This window comes from Urocitellus parryii, chromosome 8 (genome assembly GCF_045843805.1).
Source record: "Urocitellus parryii isolate mUroPar1 chromosome 8, mUroPar1.hap1, whole genome shotgun sequence".
Classification (NCBI taxonomy): Eukaryota; Metazoa; Chordata; class Mammalia; order Rodentia; family Sciuridae; genus Urocitellus; species Urocitellus parryii.
The window spans coordinates 124,580,717-124,591,414 of NC_135538.1; the positions used below are offsets into that span (position 1 = coordinate 124,580,717).

General features: G+C 33.7%; 1 pseudogene; it reads left to right on the top strand.

Annotated features, from left to right (window-relative positions):
* The first annotated feature begins 2,340 nt into the window (after positions 1 to 2,340).
* LOC113176930 (olfactory receptor 2G3-like) lies at positions 2,341 to 3,818 on the top strand (annotated as a pseudogene).
* Positions 3,819 to 10,698: the final 6,880 nt, after the last annotated feature.

The following is a 10,698-nucleotide window of genomic DNA, read 5'->3' on the forward strand; positions in this document are numbered from 1 at the left end:
CATTCTGAGCTGTCTCCTGTCACACTCGTCAGCACCAATACAGTTAGCTACTTTCCTGATTGAGTCACTGTGTCTCTCCCTCTGCATATTCATTAAAAATAAATGTGTTTATACAATAAGAACAATCAGAAAAAAGGTGGAGAGAATACATTTCTTGATATTTTTTTTTCCAAAAGACAAAGGATTTTTATCTAAACAATAATTTTCCAAATAGTACTTCAGTCTTTCTTCATATAAGATTTGAAAAGATAGGTTTTTATAATTCTATTTTGGTTTCAACACACACACACACACATTTCTGACCACTTTCCTTTCTAGATCCTGTCCAGTGACTCCCTTCAAGCCACAAGTCAGACTTGAACTGTGGAAAATGCAAATTCCTACACATCCCATTTCAAAGGTATGAGCAGGTTCTCACGAGATTGGATAAAATAGTTATTCTTCAACCTAATCACCTAATCAGAATAAAAGATAGAGTAATTGATGTGTACAAGTGGAAAGCTCTTCTTGAAAAATTACTTATAATCCCAATGGTTTAACAATTTTCAGTATTGTAATAGTAAAACGTGAGAGGCATAATTATATTATTCCTACATATTTAAGATTCTTGTAGACTCATAAGCACATACAAATACGTTATTTCTCTATATAAAATTAAAATTAAATTGCTGTTTTGTGGTAATCATATTACAATGGCTACATGAACCAAACATAATGTATATTATGAATATATTCAATTTATATTAATCAATAGTACTTCAGTATAGCTTTAAAACCAGATTCACTGTAAATAATGTGGAATATGTATTGCACAAACAAAAATGTTCTTAATATTATATAATCAGATTATAAATTCAGTTGGTTTTAACATCACTTCTGAATTCTTCTATTAATTTCAACAGATGTGTTACATACTTGATTCTGCATTTAAAATCTTAAAAAGGAAACAAACTAAAATTTTATCTTTAAAGTTGCTTCTAAACATCCTATCAAATTATGTGATTTTAAAATACTAGAAAATTGCCAATTCCTGGATTTATCGATATGAATAAACTCATATTTAGAAGAACATTACATTCTAAAAGAGTTCAAATTTAAGATGATTCTAAAGTTTTAAAAAATATGTACATTATGTTATTTTCTTAAGGCAAAATGAAAAGCTTATGCTTCTATTAGAGCTAAGCATTTGTTTAAACTACTGAATTAGTTACTTTAGTAACTAAAACTAAAAACATACCAATATGAGACAAATTATCATTTTATGTTAAATAGCATTAGGAATATGCAGAATGTGAGATCCTATATAGCATATCATTCAGGCTTTCTGAGTAGAATTCTTTATTAGCAATGCATATCTAAACATTTAGGTCCAGAATTTAAAGCATTAAGACATTATTCCCCCTGTATTCCAGACACAATTTTACTGTTTGAATATAAACACACCTGAATAAAATAAAAAAAAAATCCTTCATTATTCCTAAAAGTAAATGATTCAAGAAGATGCTACCATGAAAGCAGAAAATTTGAGAGCACAAAGGATAACATCATAAAAAACAGTAAGTGAAGAGGCATGGAGGATTGCATTATGATCCAATCTCCTTTTATTTATTAACCAGAGCAATGTAAAGTGAGTTGAAGAAGATATGATTTGCTGTCTCATGGTTTTTTTTTTTGAAAAAAATGCCAGCACCTTGTATTTAAAGGAATTGCTTATAGTTTCCCCTTATTTTTATCAAAAATATCTCATGGTTATCTGTCTCAACAAATGAGTGCACATCTGAGATTTTGTACCTGTGTTTTTTCATATGTATATAGGACCTATTTTTTATCACATTTAAGAGGTAAAAGATTTTATGTAAGCACTCCTAAGTATGTTATTAAAGAAAATGTAGCTTTATTTAGTTTCCTTCTATATTGACACCTGAGTCTAACCCTATGTCACTCATATCAGATAATTAAATGTAAGAAAATTTATCATCAATCACCTTGTCTGTGAGACAAAAAAAGACACAAAATACATTCCAGTTATTTTCCTGACCAAATTCTTCACTGTTATCTACTATTTTTCTGTATTGCAATTTCTATTACTATGAACAACAATAACTAAAAATCCATTCAATGATAGCTTAAAATTAGTCTCAGCATTCACCTGTTACTCCCCTCCCACTTAAATAGCCACTCTTATGGTTTGGATATGAGGAGTTTTCCAAAAGCTCCTGTGGTAATGCAGAAACATTTAGAGGTGAAATGATTAGATTATTAGAAATGTAGCCTAATCTATTTTATGAATGAATCACTGAAAGGTCCATTGTACTGGGTGGTAACTGTAGGTATGTCGGTATGGCTGGAGGTGGGTCACTGTTGATGTGCTCTTGAGGATTATACCCTGTCCCCCTGGTTCCTCTCTCTCTCTCTCTCCCTGCATCCCAGACACCATGAAGTAGCAAGTTTCCTCCACCATGCCCTTCTTCCATGATGTTCCATCTCGCCTCAAGCCTAGAGCCATGGAGTTGGCTGACTGTGGACTGAATTTCTGAAACCGTAAGCTCAAAATAAACTTTTCCTCCTCTAAACTGATATTATCAGATTGCAGTGGTATGTTAGTCAGATTTTTGCCATTGCAACCAAATGGAAACTTTTCTTAAATAGATTGTCTTTAATAATAAATTTTGACAATTAGGGGGAAGAGAGAGTTCATGAAAAAAAGAGGAGGTGTCAAATAGTTAATGTGACCAAGAAATGACACAAAAATGCCTTTGCATTAAAAGAAATTCCTAAATGTCTTTTAATAATTATCTTTTATTTTTTTTGTGTAATTTCACTGGTTAAGAATCTTACCTAAGATTTTATCTCAAATGTTGTAGGTAAATAGTAATAATGATACTTCCCTAGATTGAATTTCTATTTTCCTCTTTTACCTTTGAAGACTGATGGAAGAAAACAATGAAACCCATGAGGGAGGTTTTATTTGCTTGGATTCTCAGACCAGGCCCATTTGGAAATCATCCTTTTTGTGGTAGTTTTGATATTCTATCTTCTGATCCTTGTGGGCAACACAGCCATCATCATGGTCTCCTGCCTGGATTCCAAACTCCACACACCTATGTACTTCTTCCTCACTAACATCTCCTTTTTTGACCTTGCCTTCACTACCAGCATCGTGCCCCAGCTGTATCCTATGACTCTAGTGTCCCTCTCCTTATGTTCCACTGAGTGTGTTCTCCTTACTATCATGGCATTTGACCGCTATGTGGCTATCTGCAGACCTCTCAACCGCATGACTGTCATGCACCCATCATTCTGCAAGGCCCTAGCAGGAATAGCCTGGCTAAGTTGAGTGGGAAACACTCTCATCCAAAGCACATTCACCCTGCAGCTTCCTCTATGTGGGCACCATCGCCTCCACCACTTCTTGTGTGAAGTACCTGCCATGATCAAGTTGACATGTGTTGACATCAATGCAAACCAAGTCCAGCTTTTTGTGGATACATTAGGTCTCCTCCTTCTTCCCATGGCATTGATATCTGTCTCCTATGGATTCATCGCACATTCTGTGATAAAAATTAAGTCATCCCAAGCTTGGCGCAAGGCTCTAGGGACCTGTGGCTCTCATCTACTAGTGGTGTCCCTTTATTTTGGGACTAGCTCAGTCATGTACATCCAGCCACAGAGATCCTTTGGCCACAGTCAGGGCATGTTCCTCACACTCTTTAATGCTGTTGTGACTCCCACCCTAAACACCCTCATATACAACCTTGAGGAACAAGGATGTGAAAGGAGCCCTGAGGAGACTGCTGAGGAGAGAACAAAATTTCTAATGGAAAAATCAAAGGGCAGCGACTTTCTGTACTGTAAACTTATTAAAGAGTTACCATATTAAATAACTTCTCCCTAACGTGCAGTTCATGTGTGACTGACTGCCTCTCTATCTGCATTTATGTACAGTGTGGACCACATTGTCTCAAAAAAGAACATTTAGATTCCACTTCTGTAGCACATGGAACCTTGTATGTGTTACAAGTATTTTCACAAACTCCCTTATTAAATGGATTTTATATGAATACATTTCATATAAATTAAATGCTACACATATAGTAAGAATGGAAAATTTTGTAGATTTTCACTGCACATATATACATATATGCATGCAAATATAATTAGAGAATTAAAATATTATTTATTATTTGAAAATTAGAAAAGCATATATTAGCATGAAGAAATATTGTAGTATTTCCTTTGTAGAACAATTCTACAATAAATAAATAATTACTAAATAATTTAATAAATACTATATATTCACACAACCTAGTTTCAGCTTGATCCAGGCTCTTGGTAAAATCTTGCATTCAATTCTATGTAACAGTCTCATGCCTTCCCAGTGTCTTTGTTGCTTTTGACCATGTAGAATCTGTAGCCACACTGCCTTGGTTTCAAGGTTTGTTTTACTCACTTGCCGATCATGACCCTCTGCTCTTTACCTTACCTGTACATTTCTCAATCACTTCTGAGATGTTCAGTGACAATGAAATAAATTTAATTCATGCAAACTGTAAAAAAGTCATGGCAGTAATAAATACTGAGTAAATTTAACAATTATTTAAAAGATTTTAAAAAATAGAATGGTACTCAGAATTCTTCATAGTCCTCCCACACAACTTCTGTCATTGTCAACATGCGCTTCATTGTGTGGTTTGTGTTTGTTTCACATTTTATATTAATTGATAGTTAGATTTTTTATTTGTTAATTTATTTATTCATTTGAATTTTATTTATTTATTTATTTGATTTTTTCCTGGAAACACTAAAACCAATCAAAATCTCTCTTCACACCTCTGTGTATCAGCCCCAATTTGGAATCAAGTACCAATTTTGACTTTGGAATATTTCTCTAAAGAATATTGTTGAAATTTTGAGTCAGAGTGCTTGGGTTCAAAGCCCAGTCCTATGAAACTAATCAACTAGAATAATGTTTAAATACATATCTCTATAATGCCAATTCACAGTTTCCTCAACAGTACAAGAGTGGGAACAATAGTTCCTATCTTACTTGACTACTGTGATAAGTAAATCTGATTGGGATACAGTTAAGCTCAGAGCTATCTATTATGTATTAATAACAACCACCCAATAATTGTTAGCTACTTCTGAACCACTTATACTATTCCAAACTTCATAACTTGATTAACCTTACTGATTTAATGATTTCTCTGTCTTCAATCACTTCCTACTATTAGTTCAACAACATTTAACTATGCCCAACTATTCTCTATCTTTTTGGTAACTCCTCTAACTTATTGTAAAGTTGGAATGTGGATCCTGCATTATATTTAGACTTCCCTTATCATCACAGCCATAGGAAAATCTTCTCCAAACTATTCCTCATGGTCTCTTAACACATTTCATCCATCACATTCACGATGCCACTGCCCTAGTTCAAATCTTCTATTCTCCTCCTTAAAAAGATTGAAAATATATAGCTCTGAGCAAAAATAGTTTTACAGGCATGTTTGATCTGGAGGGCAAAGTTTAATTTAGTGATTGTGAATGCACCCAAATGTGTAATAGATTTTCTGCTGTATAGCCTTCCACACCTGGCCCATAGGCTCCATGTGGGTCACCTTCTAGCTTTTGAGGTATGTGTGACCAAATTTTTTAAATGTCCATATTGTTCTCTTTATGGCCTTTCTACATGACAACGTTGAATATTCTAAAATAATTTCATTCTATTTATGACTATGCTATTCCAATTTTAAATGACACTTAAATGCTACAGAATGAGTTCTATAGTAGCACAAAATCTCAGGTTCTCCATTATCTTCATTGAATTTTTCTGTTTTCCTCACCATGTGTAATTCATATTTAAACAGCAGTTTATGAATATTTTCATTTTATTAACCTTAGAATATTTACTATATCAGCTTCTCAAAGCCAAACTTAAGTCTTACCTATTTCACATAAATGTTCTCATTCAATAATAACTTCTTTCTTTTCTGTATTGCCATATCACTTTTCATGTACTAATAATTAATAAATATATGAGAATAAAGGGTTTTTTTTAAAAGGAATTCAAGTACTCCATTATAGTTAAGAGATTAAGAATCAGAAATCATATGCGATAGTCTTGGAATTGTGAAATGAACCAAATCGCTTAAGGACTTGTATATTATGTGAAGAAAAATGAACATTCCTATGAATTCTAGAAGAATATCTTATTTCTTCTAAGGTTTTGGACACGAGAGTCAGTCACTCCAACTTAGTTCTAACTCCTTGAATCAGTTCCTTAATCTTCAAATCTACATAACAGAGTAATAGTGCCAATTTCATGATACCAGGGTGAGGAGCAAGTGAGACAATGCATGTTATGGGTCTGACATCTAGCAAAGCTCAAAACACACCTGTCTGTTAACAGTGAGATTCTTCAAGGAGCACTATCAAATCAGAAGAAGCATTACTTTATTCTTCTCTGCCCATACCAGAGTGTGGCTCTTTCCATGCCCCTGGAGAGGAGTTTTAGACTTCACATGATTTTTCTGTTTTTTTTTTGTTTTTTTTTTGTTTAATTAAATTTTTTAATTGTTCTTTTTAGTTTTACATGATAGTAGAACATATTTTGAAATATCATACATACATGAAGCATAACTTCCCATTTTTGTGGTTGTACATAATGTGGAGTTGCAATAGTATTGTGTTCATATATGAATAAAGGAAAGTTCTGTACAATTAATTTACTGATTTTTCCCATTCTCATTCCCTCTCCCACCCTCCAACTCCCCCTGTCCAATCCAGTGAACCTCATTCCTCCCTCCCTGACCCCTGCCTATTATGAGTCACCATCTGTACACCAGAGGGAACATTTGGCATTTGTTTTCTGTGATTGGCTTATTTCACTTAATATGATAGCCTCTTGTTCCACCCACTTGAGAGCAAATACTGTAATTTCATTCTTCTTTATGGCTGAGTAATATTTCATTATGTATTTACAAGTGATAAAAGAAGCCACTTTTCCTAATAAAATATTCTCAGATCAGTAGTTAAAATGCCTGCTTTCAGGTCATAAATAAAATAATATAAAATAATAGTAACGAGTTTACAAATGAGAATATTGACAAGGTTTTCACCTTATTAAAATGTACTTTTTGGTACACTTTTGAAAGAGTTAAGCAAAATTGATAAAGTGTTAGCAAGATTGTCCAAGAAAAGAAAGAACAAGAAACCATTATCATTAAGCAAAATAATATAGCCAATATTAAATAAATTCTAAATACCATAAAGATAATAAATGAGCATTATGAATCCCTGCATACTTCAGAACAGGAACGTATTTCCATGAACTTTGGGACTGATTTGGAGCAGGAAGGGATTTTAGTCTGGCAGGCATGAATGGTTGTGTATGAGATGAGGGACGGGGGGATTGACAGAAACCCAGGAGAGTATGCAAACTGAGAGAAAGAAACAGAGAGAGAGAGAGAGAGAGAGAGAGAGAGAGAGAGAGAGAGAGAGAAAGAGAGAGAGAGAAGGAGATATTACAGAAGGAAGCTAGAGGGAAGGGAAAGGATATACAAACCAGTATGGGCAGGGATATGTATATAGTAGGAAGACTTTCTAAGAAGAAGTATACTGTGCCAGGAAAGAGCAGGGTCTTTCCTAAGAATTCACCCCAAGGGCAATGACAAAGCTTTTCGGTAATTTCAATATAGTCAAATCAATCAAACTTTTCCTTCATGGTTTGATATTTCAATAATTTACTGATTTTGTAAGAAAGCATTCCTGTGATGATGTCATGAATGTATAGGTTTTTTTCTTTCATCAATGGTTTTATAATCTTCAGGCAAGAATATTTATGGATGGTGTGATAGCAGTCGCATGTCTCCTTTTACATATGAATGATTAGTTATTACAGTAGCATCTAATGAAAAAATATTACTCCTTCTAGTGACCTGAAAATCCAAATTTTTAAAAAAGTTTAGCGTGTCTTAATCTATTCATAGTTTACAAAAAATTATTTTTGTGAACCTTGATTTTTATCAAAAGCTGATTTAGGATCTATTGATATAATTATGTAATTGTTCCTTCCTTAATTCTGTCATTTTGGTGAATTATCATTATTCATGTTTTGGCTCTGGAATAAATTCAATTTGGGCAATGAGTATGATTTATTTCATAATGGACTTCATAATATTTCAAACCTATGTTATTTTGTCAGACTATCCTTTTGTTTTCTGTTTTGCTACAGTTACACTTGACTAAAACAAGTATTTGAATTTTTCCTTTTATTTTTCAAACTTCTGATATATGTAAAAATTTTTTAGAAGTCAACTTGAAAAAAACCTAGAGACTTGAACAAGTATGATACATAAGATGTCTCAATGAATTTTAAACAAAATAATCTGGTCAATTTTATTAGTCATCAGGGGCGTAAATAGTAATGAAATATCCATTACTTACTACCAGATGGATTAAAATTAAAAGAACACAAAATATGAGTGTAGGCATAGATGTGGAGCAATTGGAATTCCTAAGGCCTGAGGAGTATAGGTGTTTACATCAATTTCCAGGCTTAATGGTATCTACTAAATCTGAATATAATTTATGTCTAAGCAATTCATCAGAAGATAACATACATTTTTGTTTTCCCAGAGATATATATGCAAAAATATTCATAGCAGCATTGCTCATAAAAGATGAACCTGAAAACACTTAAATACCTATCAATACTACAATGGCTAAATATGGTGTGGCATTTTCACACAATGTAATACAATGCAGGAATAAAAATTGTAATTTGCTGATACAAGAACCATAATGATTAAATCTCACAAAGATAATGTTGAATGAATGAATTAAGGCAGAGCCGAAAGAAATAGTGATGTATTATTTTGTTTATATACCATTCAAAACTCATACTAAATGTTACATGTGATAAGTAAAAGTATTATATGGAAATGAATTGAGGGTTGTTCTGGAGTGTTGTTTGTTTTATTTCTCCATCAAGATGTTTTCATAATGTAAGACGTCAGCAACCTGTATCTTTATGCATTGTTTGTTTGTTTTGAGGGGTACCAGGGATTGAACTCAGGGGCATCCAACCACTGAGCTACATGCCCAGCCCTATTTTGTATTTTATTTAGAGACAGGATCTCACTGAGTTGCTTAGCACCTGCCTTTTGCTGAGCCTGGTTTTGAACTAACAATCCTCCTGCCTCAGCCTCCAGAGCTGCTGGGATTACAGGCATGCACCACCATATCCAGCTGAACTGTTTATTTGTATATGAAATAAATTTTATAAGGAATCAATAGGCTTTCATAAAATCCAGATTCTTTTGAGGAGTATAAATACTTTTCAGTCCGGGGACTCAATGCACAGAAAATTGATCAAGTTAGGTGAACTGTGTTTCCTTCAGATTCTGTATATGCTGTGCAGTTTGTCCAAGTTTCTGCTACTCTTTTAGTACTGGGTACAGGCCTTAGCTAATGTGGTTGCCATCCATCATTGCATCACTGCAATTGTTTTCTTAGACCTGTCATAGATATCATCTGGCTAGAACATGAATGTACATGAGTTTTTCCTCAGACTCTGAAATATTGGAAGAGTCTTAGCCAAAATGAAGTTCACCTTTTTTATTGAGGAAAAGTATACTTGAAGAAAAGCATAAAGTATGGGATGAATATGGTATACTTATAGGCAGCAGGCAGGAAATTAATGGGATTTCCATTTGGGGCCTTTGTTTGGTCTTAGATCAGAGTAAGATAACCCATGCAGGGACGAGTGGGAGGATTTAATAATTTGTCCCAATTTTCTATGATAGAAGAGAAGAACAACAGGACACACATAGAATGACTTCTGGGCAGACCTAAGAGGTCATTTGAAGAGAGACTGGGATTTTTGAGGGTGTGATTCCACAAAGTCATATATTCATCTCCATCAAGCCCAGTGCTTGTAAGAAATGAGGAGAAATGTCCTATAAAAATGTTCCTGGTCTAAGTTTTCAGGATAGACATAAAGAAAGGATAAGAGAAAATTTTAATGTTCCAATGAAATTATCTACCAATAGGATGCATTTATTGTGTGTGTGTGTGTGTGTGTGTGTAATACTAGATTATTGATGGAAATTTAATATGAATATATTCAAAATGGAGTGAGTCAACTTTGGGAGGTTATTAAAGTAGAAGTTAAAAGTTTTCGTGTTTTTGTCTAGCTTAAACAGTACTGAAAGGTAAGACTCTCTTTCAGAATGATCTCCTGGGACCATGGACTTTGGATACTACAGAGCCTGAGATTAATTGCCATTCTGGGTGAACTGTGTCCCTGGGAACTTTTTGGATTCAATAGCCTGTGTCCTCTCTCAACCTCTCTTCATTTGCTGGTCTTCAGGGATCTCCAATCTCAAATAACAGTCCCTACAACCAATACATGGACCTCAGACTGACTTATCACTTCAAGGTAAAAATCGTTTTTGCTTTGTTGCTTAAATTTCCTTTTGTTTTAAAATGTGATTATTGGGATGAAAAAATATGAAGAGCTTCTTCTCTTTTAATTTATCACTATTAATAATGCCTTGATTATATCTGACTTATTCCCATGATTCTTAACATTTAATAATAAATTGAGATTTGGGGTTAAAGTGATGTCCATCTGGATAAAGGGAGATAAAATGGATCACATGTAATTTCAGATATTGCATCAGAGTTAAATACAAT